The 12,000-nt window shown below is 37.2% G+C and overlaps 1 pseudogene; it reads left to right on the top strand.

The window, feature by feature from the left end:
* Positions 1-7,517: 7,517 nt before the first annotated feature.
* LOC111737230 lies at positions 7,518-7,636 on the top strand (annotated as a pseudogene).
* Positions 7,637-12,000: the final 4,364 nt, after the last annotated feature.

The raw sequence follows: 12,000 nt of genomic DNA, 5'->3' as shown, positions 1-12,000 counted from the left end.
ACCTGCCTGACCTGCCCCAACAGTTAGATGGGAGCTGCATACAGTACTTGTGTGTACTGCACACAAAATAGTGACTCTTCTCCAGAGCTGGCCTAAGGCCTTGGGTGGGTAGTGACTTAGCTCATTCTGAAATCAGATTTACTTCCTCCACTAGGAAGCACTGGCTCAGAGGGTGGGAGAAACTACAAAACACTATTTTAAGTCTTAGAGATTAGAGATGGAAACCAGAAAGAGGAAGAAAAGGAGAGAGAGAAACAAGATTATCTCAAAAAAAATCAGCTCATTCAAACTTTTCACCCCTCTGCCAGGGGACTCTGAAAACATTTTTTTCCAACTATCTATTCGTAAGCACAATTCCACACTGGCTGAGTTTTCGTCAGGCCACTGTGAGACTCCTGCTTCCTCCCACCCCCCACTCCCCAAATTTTGGAGCTACTGTTAGATGTCTATGAGGCCACTTAGAAGTACCTGGTCATTCATTCACTGAACAGGTATCCACTGCACCTGGTGATTAATCTGCTCTATGCAGTAGTATGGTAATAATGTCACTCTTGGTCCAAGCTCATCTCTCAGTGCAGAAGATGCCAGGATGAGCAGGATCTTGCCAGGCCTGACAAGCTCAGAGATATTCTACAACCCCCAAACTGGAATCTTGCCTATATGGACTGAACAGCATCCTAAAGAGAAACTGACACTCAGAACCATTCTGTCTAAACCCTTGACGTAGTACAGAGGCCACCAAATCTCCTGAGTTGTCCTCTAGTCTCACACCACACTAATCTTTCTAAAACTTCAACAGAGGGGCTGAGGAATGGATAGCTCAGAGTGGCTCCATAACAGAGCACCTTTCCTTCACCATCCTAATCCCCTGATGGGGGAGAAGAAAGCCATTCTCTCACTTTAACATAATCATTTTGCCATAATTTCTGCTTCTACAATCTCTTCCAATATAACAATCAGCCGTCATGCTCATAAGAAACCTCTGAGTTCTCTCATTTCAGAAGCCGTCCTCTGGGGGGAACAGGGGGCGGGGGAAATGTAAGGCACTTTTTTCAGGCTGTGGGTATATTGTTTAGAAAGTTTATGCTTTAATGCCCTCAGTGATGTTCCTAAGCCTGAAGAGGTGAAGGAGTCTCTCGGAGTGCTTTATTTACCCACCAGGAGCATGCTTCTTGCAGTGTTCTAAAGAAATGACTTGCAGGTAACAGTGCCTTACCAAGAAAGCCTTTGATAATTCAGTTACCACATCCTTCTAAAGGTGAAAGAATGACATTTTTAAAAAATTCTCCTATATAAATAATTATGTTATCATGGGTTTCTAGAGATTTAGGGATAAACTAGTTCATTACTCAATGTTTATGTCTGTCTATTTAGACGAAACTAGAAAAATTTAACCCTCATTTTATAGGATTGGATCTGTAGAATCTTCTAGATGATCTGAAACACTTGTTAGAAGTTAGAACATGAGGAAAGGAGATGGCAGAGAGCCAATATTGAGATAAAGAGCCCAGCAGCTGATGACCTCTAGGGCCTTGGAGTAGCCTTTAAAATCATTGTGAGTGAAAAGCCATATTTTTTTTTCTTTTCTCTTTAGTTTTTTTTTTTTTTAATCTTTGTCTACCTTTTCCCCATATCTTTGACCAGTCCACACCAAACATATTACATCTTTTTTTTTTTTTTAAACTTTTACCTCTTTCATTTCCTCTCCACCATATATCACTTTCTGGAGCAGCTGATGACCTCTAGGGCCTTGGAGTAGCCTTTAAAATCATTGTGAGTGAAAAGCCATATTTTTTTTCTTTTCTCTTTAGTTTTTTTTTTTTAATCTTTGTCTACCTTTTCCCCATATCTTTGACCAGTCCACACCAAACATATTATATCTTTTTTTTTTTTTTAAACTTTTACCTCTTTCATTTCCTCTCCACCATATATCACTTTCTGGTTCTACTGATGGCACCCAGAGCTAAAGGGCTTATGGGTGCCAGCTCCATGAAATTTGGGGGAGATGATAATAGCTGGTTTTTACTGAGGATCTACTTTGTGCCTTGCATTATTCCATATATTTTTCATAAATGTTCTCATTTAATCTTCTCAATTGTCCCAAGAACTCAGTCTAATTTTTCGAAAGCCCTAGTTCTATTGGGGAATAAAGATTGTTTGGGTGTTTTGTCTTATTTCTGAAAACTCTGTCTCCAAAAGTTCTAAAGGAAACTCCCCACATGCAAGAAATGCCAACTTGAAGAAAATAAGTGTAAGCCATGTTTGACCAACAGGTAAGAGATAAGAAAGGTACAACTAGGTAAATCTCAAATGAAATCTCACATGGATTTCTATAACCAGTCTTTTTTATTTGCACGTTTGTGCTCTTGGGGGAAAACGTGACTTTACCAACCATGTTAATGGAGAAAAGTTCTAACCCTTCAGTAATTTCAAGAAAAACCAGTATATGGTTTAGGTCAAGAAGAGCACTTGATTTTGCAATGCCAAGTATCCCTTCTGAGGTTTACCAAAAATGCTGTGGCTATCCCACACAGAACTCTCCATATTTTTACCACAGACACAATAGTGCCATTTCAGCATTCATTGTAATCTAGACCACTTTGGGAGGTGCTCTAAGAAAGCTTTCAAAGTAACAACCACCTGTACTTTTATGATCTAATATCATAATAATGAAATACAGAATTTACATGCATGATGAACATAAAGACAAATGCTAAATAAAACAAGGCATCAATTATGTGTCTAACACATGTAGAGGGACAAGGGGAATAAGTCGACTTAATTGGATTTAGGCAGAGATTTAGAGTGTTTACTGTTATTTCAAATAAATGAATGAATTTATTAATAAATCGTTACTGGGGACAGAAATAGGGGAATACTGAAAGTAGTCGAGCATCTGAAGGTCAGAATGGTTTGCCCAGGGTTTGTAATTTCCTTTTCTTTCCTTTCCTTTCCTTAGCCAAGCTCTTCTGTCACTGTGTGCAACACCTTTCAAAAAGAAGGTGCTATATAAAGGTGATGTGAAATTTATAGATATATGTTTACGTCCTAGAAGGACTGTGAATATAAACGACTAGGTAACCAAATTTACCTTGAGGAAGTAAAGCCAAAGAAAGGAACAGAGGCAGAATACATAAAACGCCTGGTCCTTTGGAGACGTGGTTGTACTCAGCTTCTTCTCTGATCTACTACCCCAGGACAGAAATCAGCTGGGGGCCAGATTTGAATTTCCCACATGTACTGTCTTCCGTGCAAAAAGTAATCTAAGTTATTTACTTAACACTCGGAAATACTTAAGGCTCTTTTCTGGGTGGTTTTTCTTTTTTCTTTTTTCTTTTTTTTTTTTTTTTTTCCCATTTCTGGCCAAGCTATTTAGAAAGCACAAATGCAGCTGGCATTGTGATATTGCAAGCTGTCTTGCTAAATTGTTCCAAAAGGAAAATATCTGTCCAGTGTCTTGAATAAATCTAGTGGACTCCATTCACCATTTCCATATCAACATTCTCTGATTCTTCAAACCCAATAATTTAAGTCAGAGACAGCAGAGTTGCTGCTTCAATTGTGTCCAAATAACGTAGAAACTACTCTGATAATCTTTCATCCCTACCTCGGATAGTTCCAGTGCATTGTAATGGCGATCGCAAGTGATGGCGTTGGTAAATCAAGTCAGTTTTCAAAAGGAATAGAGTTATTTGAAGAGTAGAGTTTCAGTTAAAAGAAAGCACCCCACTACTGAAGGTAGACTAGACATTCATCTAATTTTTTAAAAATGTTCATGTGCATCATGTTCTTTCCCTCTGGTCATGATGAGAGAGCAAGATTTTCTACAGTACTTCATGGGTGAAGGTTGTGGCAAAGATCTAAAAACCAACCTGGTAGCCACAGTCATTACCACGGTGGCAGTGAATTTGGCTTGAGGAACACAAGATGTAGTCTTGCCATGAAGTGTAGCTATAGCAATAGATGCTGGGATGTCATAATTATTCTTTCTTCCCTTCTGACTTGCCTCACTTAAATATTTATGACAGGCAAATATAGTTACAGTCTGTGAAACAAGCAGAGTTCCTACTGTTTTCTACAACACCCCAACCACACAGGTAGTACAGCCTACTATTAAGAGGGTGTGCTCTAGACTCAGCCTGCTGCGATTCAAATTGCCCTCCTAAAGCTTGATAGCATCTGAATCATGAGCAGATTACTTTCATAGAGAGTCATGATAGCACCTACCTCACTTGGCTTCTTTTAAGAATAAAAAAGGACATTTCATATAAAAGCTTGGTTCTGTATCCAGTATGTAAGCACTCAGAAGAAGTGCACGTGCTCAGGTCTGTGGGAATCCAGGGCTTATGTCTGTCTGGATAATGCTTCATATTGGTAAAACTAGAAAATGATCTGCTATGGACTGAATTTCTGTGTTCTCCCAAATTCATATGTTAAAACCCTAATTCCAACGTGATGGTATTTGGAGGTAGAGCCTGTGGGAGGTAACTGGGTCACGAGAGTGGTGCCCTCATAAATGGGATTAGTGCCCTTATAAAAAGAAATTCAAAAGAGTTGAGCTCTGTCTATACCATGTGAGGGGATACAGTGAGAAGGGAGCCCCACAGTGAGGACCCTGACCAGACCCGGACGGTGCTGACATCCTGATTTCAGACTTTCAGAAATGTGAGAAAAGAATTCTTGTTATTTAAGCCACCCAGTGTGTCGTCTTTTATTTTAGCAGCCTCGGTTGACTAAGACATGATCTATTGAAATGGTTAATTTATCTCTAAAGTCTCTTAAAACTCTAACATTGCATGATTTGTCCTTCTTTGCAGTCTTAGAATAAGAACTTTTCTTAAGCTACCAATGTGCTAGGAACACGATATCAACTCACGTGAGAAAAGTAGTGAGAATATTTTTGAAGTTTTAAAATCATTACAGTTAAACTTTTAAAATTCTGTCAGCAAATGAAAAATATAATTAACCACTCCTGTTTTCCTGGCTAAGTACAAACTCTATATAATGTATTTCATGATTTTTTAAAGTTTTAAACAGATTTCTAGACATCGTCTTAATGGTCAAGATATGGAAAAAATTTAATGAAAAATTTTGTTGTCAATAATGACAAACACTAATTGAGATCTGCTGTGTCCACCTTTATATTATAGCGCTATAATTCACTGTGCTTTATAGTTCTAAATGTGTCTGTCTCTCCACTAAATTTGTAAATAATTCTAAGGACAAGTTATCAAGTACTTAGCATGGGACACTCAATAAATTATTAACTGCTCACTAAATGCAGATTGAATGAATGAATAAAGGGTACATCACTAAGATTCTATGCTAGGAAGTATGAAACAATCCTCTTGCAATTTGATTTGGAAGACAAGCCAGAGCATCAAAGGCCAATAGTGATATAAGTAATTTTACCTTACAGATAAGTAAAATGGGTAAAAGATGCTGCTTTATTTAAATAGAAGAGGCAATTTGAAGTGGGGCACAAAGACTTTGTGAAGAAATGGTACTTTTCCTGGATTAGATAAATGAAAAAATCTCAACAAAGGGGACAATGTAAGCAATAATAATAAATTAGTTTTCCAATGCTGCTGTAACAAATTACCACGAAATTAGTGGCTTAAAACAACACATTCATTATTTTATAAACCGAGAGCTGAGGAATCTGAAATGAGTCCCACTGGGCCAAAATCAAGGTGCCTACAGGTCTGCATTCTTTTCTGGAGGCTCTAAGAGAGAATCTGATTTTTGCCCTTCCTGGCTTTTCGTGGCTGCCCTCATTCCTTGGCTCGAGGGTTCCTTCTGTCTTCAAAGCCAGAAGTGACCAATGAATCTTTCTCACATCTCATCACTCTGACACTGACTCTCCTGCTTCTCTTTTCCAAATTTAAGGAATAGAAGGAGCAAAATTTAATTAGAATTTGAATAGAAACAGAAGTTACCAAAAGGAAACTCTTTAAAAATCTTTTGGTGAAGAGCTTAGGCAAGCATCAATGTTGTCAAATATTTTAGTGCACTAGGCTTTCTTTCTTTGATGAATGATGCTCTTATTCTTCTAGCAACACAACATATCGAAATATGGGGGGTGGAGTTCAGTGAGAAGCCTCGTGCCATACTATACAGTATGTTGCGTATTGGTTATACACTATCTATTAAACGACCTCACCTTTACTTTTCACTCTTGATTCTCCTGCCATCACAGAAGAAAACAAGTTCTAACATTATAGAAAATAACCATGATCTATATTAGTTTTAAGTTCAATATATTTGAGCTTTCTCTTCTTCGTTTTTTAGTTACTCCTGAGGATGATAGGAAATATAGGTGTCTGTAACCGTAACAAAACACTTAGCCTTAGAAGGAACCAGGAAAGACAACAGAAAGAAAAATACAGCAAACTGTTTCCAATTACCAGCAGATGCTTCCATTTATTCTAAGCGTTCCTATTTAGTTAACTATACAAATTTTTAATCATATAAATGTGGTAGTGTTTTAGCCTCATGCCATTGATTACCCTTGTCTTCCAGTTGATTTCACATGCCTCTTGCTTCTGGCATCACTTTCTCACAAATCCTATGTCTGGAGCTGCACAAATCCCAGGAGATACCTGATAAAGAGTGCAACCTACTGCAGTTTATTTTATTTATCTTTTGTGTTTTGTTTTGTGTTTCACTGAGGTGATGACATTGCAGTACATTTCTCTGTGTCAGCGGCATCATTGGCTGCTGGCTGTAACACCATGAATGCCTACTTTTTTTCTCCCCATCTTTGCTTTGCAAAATCATCTGGTCACCATTCATTCATGCCTGGAATATTACAGTGGGAAAGATTACCAGGCTTCATCCAAATACCACTTTACATAGAACTTTAATAAATCAAACGAAGAAGCAGGTCTCGACGAGAGTATCCCTGATGGTGGAGATCAGAGACTGAGAGCCTTGCCTGTATTCCAGTCATTCTGAAAATAGCAATAGGAGCACAAGAAAATGCTGGAAAGAAGGAGGAATGGAAAAATTGGCCTAAGTAAGTTTTGTTTGACATTTGGTGAAAAAAAGACTTTCAAAATATAGCCATTTGGTTTTAAAGTTAAGACTCCATCGTATACATTATTCATCACAGTGGCTTATATTTAATATTCAACCTTATCTTAGTGTTAATTCATAAGGGGAAAAAAAATAAATGAAACTTCAAGTTTGAAAGCTAAGCAGTGGTTCAATGTCATGAAAGTCCCTGGACAAAGCCCTTGCCCTTACGTGTGGTTCTAGTTGTTTATTTTCAGTTGAGAGTATTTTATCTGAGCCAGTATTGATTGTTTTCAACAGTCCTAATATGTGTATCTATAAAGATTAGAATGTTCATTGCATTTTCATAATAACTAATATTGAAGAGACAGAAAATATATGACACATGGTACTCCTCTAGTTTTGATCTTAATATATATAATATAATTTTAAAAACTCCTCAGAGCATGGTCCACCACCAGCAGCCTTGTCATCTTCAGGGAGTTTAATTGAAATGCGGAGTCTACAGCCATGCCACCCTGAATAAGCCCAATTTCGTCTGATCTCGGAAGCTAAGCAGGGTCAGGCCTGGTTAGTACTTGGATGGGAGACCACCTAGGAAGACCAAGTGCTGTAGGCGTGAAAAAATAAAAAATAAGGGATTATAAGCTGACAAGGTCCTTGCAATCTGTGAGGTCAATCAAGGGTTGCCTTGCCTAAAAAATGAAAATAAATAAATAAAAGAAGAAATGCAGAGTCTCAGGTTCCCAACCAGACCTGCCCAATTAGACCCTACACTGTAATGGAATTTCCAGGTGATTTGTCCGCACACTTACATTGAGAAGCATTGCTCTAGAATAGCATTTGAGAGACACCGTTAGGCATAGAGATTTTACATAATTCATAATCACCAGGAGGTAAAAAGTGAAAGAAAGGAGGGAAAATAAAGAATACTTTGAAGAGGCAGTAAGACTATACTCCCTACAAGTGTAGCATTTGAAATTTCCTTCTTCTGAACTGACCCTGAACTCCATAAACATAAATGTAAATAAATACCATGGGAAAAAAGTAGGTCCTGTTAGAAGGTTTCATTCTTTACCATCTTCTCACTTTTCTTTTATGTCCTTTATATTGATAATCTTTTTATATCTTATTAGCAGTCCAGTTTATTTTGATTATACTAAGAGTAAAAAAACTTCACGTAGACATTTCCCAGCACTTTTTTGAGGATGTCTGGATAATCTCCCCTCCAGCCTCTATGAGGTCTTTTCATCCTGGCTTAATTCTTGAGAACTTCCAGAACTTATATATCTCACTCACACGCACTCACACAAAAAGTAGAAACATATTTCAGACTTTAGGACACTTTGTTAAACATTGTAATTGGTTTTACATACTACACTTCTTTTAAAAACACATCAAGTGGAGATCACCTAGGAACAATCACAATTATACGAATATTTGAGAAATACAGACCCCCCCCCAAGCAAAAAAAATTGAAGCCTGCAGTAGTTTGTCTAGTAAAATGAGTTCACATGTTCACTACACAGCATATGACACAACTCTGTATAGCTCATGAACGTGAAACATAACCCACTAGTCACTGTGGACTGAAATTGAAATTCCCCATCAAAGGAACCTACGCAGTATTAACTAAATAACTCACGGTAAAGATCATGGACTTACACCTTAGATATGATTCATGGGCTGTTTTCACAACTCCAGAACACAGTTGCAATAAATATTTATCCTATCAAGCCACTTCTTTTAACACATATTTTGTCTATCTACTCTCATTCACACTTCGATTGTTTTTCTTACCTTATCCCACCTTTGTATCATTAAATACCATTGGGCCACTCTCCAATACTCTTTCTCTCTGTAATATCTCTGTCTTTGATTTTCTTTGCTCCTGCATTCCCATGGAGACCACGGATATTCAAAGTAGGACCTACTTCAAGGATAGAGGGGTTCGATTTTTCAGCTTTCTAATAGATCTTAGGAAAGTATACACAAAATTTGAGTTTAGATAAGTTATGAATTATGATTTCTTATAGCTTAAAAATAATCATTTAAAAACTTTTAAAGCAAATTATAGTTTATAAATAACTCATAATTTATTCTTATTTTATTTTCATAAGATCTCAGTGTGATGGATAAAGTGGTTATTGTCATCATACCCGTTTAAAGATAATTCACTAAGTTTGAGACAAAGCTCAGTGGTGAGTTCAGTTTTTATAACCCAAAGATAAGTATTCTTAGAGGGGCTACTTTGGAGATTTCATTCCTCTTATTGGGATGTTGTAGCTATTTTTTTCAGAAGTTGACACACCCAAATATGAAATTATAAAAAGTGTACTCTACTACTGCTTACAGTCTTTCACAGTCAGAAATAAGTTATGAAACGTTAGAAAGGTTTTAGCCAGAGGGTGCCATCGTCACACGGCAAAGCATCAGGTGTTCAGTAATGGAAGAAATAGCAAAGGTTTGGGCGGGGGTGGGGTGTTCTGGGGTGGTTGGTTCTTTGGTTTTGTTTTGTTTTGCTTTGTTTTTTTTTAAACCATCCAACGATGTCCTTTTTTTTATGTATGGGTTTTCATCAGCAGGAAAGTGGAGCAAAGTGGAGAAAATTCAGTGTTCAGGCCATTTTGTTCTCAACCTCTGTCTTATTGGACTTGTTTGTTGTGGGTTAACTGTCAGAGACAGTAAACTTAGCATTAGATAAGATATGTGAGAGCCAGGACAGAGGTCTCCTGCCAGCTAAAACCCTGATTTCTCTCTTTAAATGCACAAAGAAAAGGAATAGAAGATGCGATAACTCTCTGAAAACTAGACTCTAAATGGAGTAGGAGTGGGGGGCCAGGCCAGTCCCCAGTGCCTGAAAAAAGACCCAGAGGCTGGCAAAGAGGTTCTCCATTCTGCTATTGCTCTCACCATCAATACATATTTGCAGAGTGAATAAGAGAATGATTGGTTGTAGTTAAGACATCTGTTGTAAAATCAGACTATAAATCTGTCAGCTCAACCCCTTCCACTTCCCCCACCTCATCTTTCCTCGTCTTGCCCCACCCACTCTCCTCCCTTTCCACGTGACAGTGGAAACATGTGCTGCCTTGTATGGTAGGTCTGTAGACCAAGTCCCTTTTCCTGCTTGCTGGCATTGTTCCTTGAGATTAGTTAAGGCCAAAGTTATTACATTTCTATTTCTTCTGAAGGACACTGTAAATTGTTTGAGCTTCTTCTACTTAGACTACATTAAACAAAGTTGAAAGACCTGTTTTTCCTTTCTTGCTCATTTTGAATTTCATTTGCATTGCATTTGTGAAACCAGGATGGTCATAAGTGTACATGTGTGTGTTTGTACATCCATCTTTGAACCGATGGACAGGAAAGGCGAGGATAAAATGAATAAACTTCCTCAATAGTTTGAAAACTTTCTTCAAAGATGGAAGAGGGATGGGAGTTAATAACAGTATAAAGTACTTTCAAAATATTTGTGAGACTTTCATTAAAATGAAGTTTTGTGAGAATCTATTGATAGACTCAAAATATAATAGAAAATTGAAATGAGTATATATTTCTAAGTTTCTATTTTTTAAATGTACATTCACTAGAATGATTAGTAGTTAATATTGTAAATATTTTATTTTTTCAGTCAGATATGATAAAGACTTATCTGCCTCATGACTGTAGCATCCATAAGTCTACAAGATTTGTTATTTCTCATTACATTTCTTTTACATGAGAACTATCTTATTTTCCTCTTAATGGGATGTTAGATTAACCCACAATGCCTGAAAGAAAAAAATGAGGTTATTTTTGAAAGTCTATCTTAAAATTTCCTATCTGTAGCCCATTAATTATGGATGTTTACATTTGTAAGACTACTTACATGTCACATAGGTGAGACCACTTTGCTCCATGACCCCTCTGGGTACAGAACCTCCTCCCTGTCCCTTTTCCCATCCCCAGTGACTCAAACTTCTGGCTGCAGACAGATACTGTCTCAAGGTGAATGATGCTCACTGAGTAAAGTTAAAATCATAGATTTACAGGTATATTCTTCTAAAATAACTCCCTGAAAGACAAAGATCACAGCCCGTGAGAGGCTAGTTATGAAATGTAACAAAACTGCCTTTTAGAGAATTTATGGAGTTTAGTGATGTTAGTCCAACAAATGCTAGCATCTTGTCAGTTTGTCCCAATCTCCTGAGCCTATAGTTAAGCCAAAAATCTCCTGAGCCAAGCTTTCTCACAAGATTTCCTGTACTTCCTGTTTCTATGTGAGCCAGAAATACCATGAGAATGACCTTTCTTGTGGTATTTTTGCACATCTACCCTGGGATGAAGAGAATCCCATATTGGGGAGAAATTTTTTAAATTGTGCAACTTTTTCAGTTTTCAAACTTTCAAATGAAGTAAATTTCTCCTTGAGAACAAAAATTTGAGATGGTATTTCCTTGGCCCAACTAATCTCCACATGAATTGAAATATTCACGTTCAATGATCCAACATTGTGTAACTTCTCTAAGATATTTTTACAAGAAAGTATATAAAACAATATAGAGAATAGAGTAGAAACTTACATCTTTGGATTAAAAAAAAATGTCATTCTTAGAGAACTATGTAATGAAAAGTTGTATTCTTAATATGCAAGTGTATGTGACATATTATATCATATATTTGTTTTCTTTGTTCTTAACCCCTTTGTTCCAAGGGTCAGGATATCCTGATGCTAAGTACTATTGCAAAATAACTGAACAAAAATAAAAATAGTCAAACACTTAGGAAACTCTTCAGTTGTTATGTCAAGGAAGTTTGTGACTGAGAAGTGAGTTTAAGACATTATTTAGGAAATATGCTAATCGAGTGCAACAGCCTACATGTGCCTCTTAAATAAAAGTGTTTCAATTCTAGAGAGCTTTAATGCTCCCAGTCTGATGGAAGGGTAAGATAACTGGCAGGGCCGTCAGAAATGATTGAAGTGTCAGACTGAGGCTTTTG

This window comes from Pteropus vampyrus, unplaced genomic scaffold (genome assembly GCF_000151845.1).
Source record: "Pteropus vampyrus isolate Shadow unplaced genomic scaffold, Pvam_2.0 Scaffold24, whole genome shotgun sequence".
NCBI lineage: Eukaryota > Metazoa > Chordata > Mammalia > Chiroptera > Pteropodidae > Pteropus > Pteropus vampyrus.
Note: the sequence above shows the minus strand (reverse complement) of the source record. Positions and strands in the feature narration are given on the sequence as shown.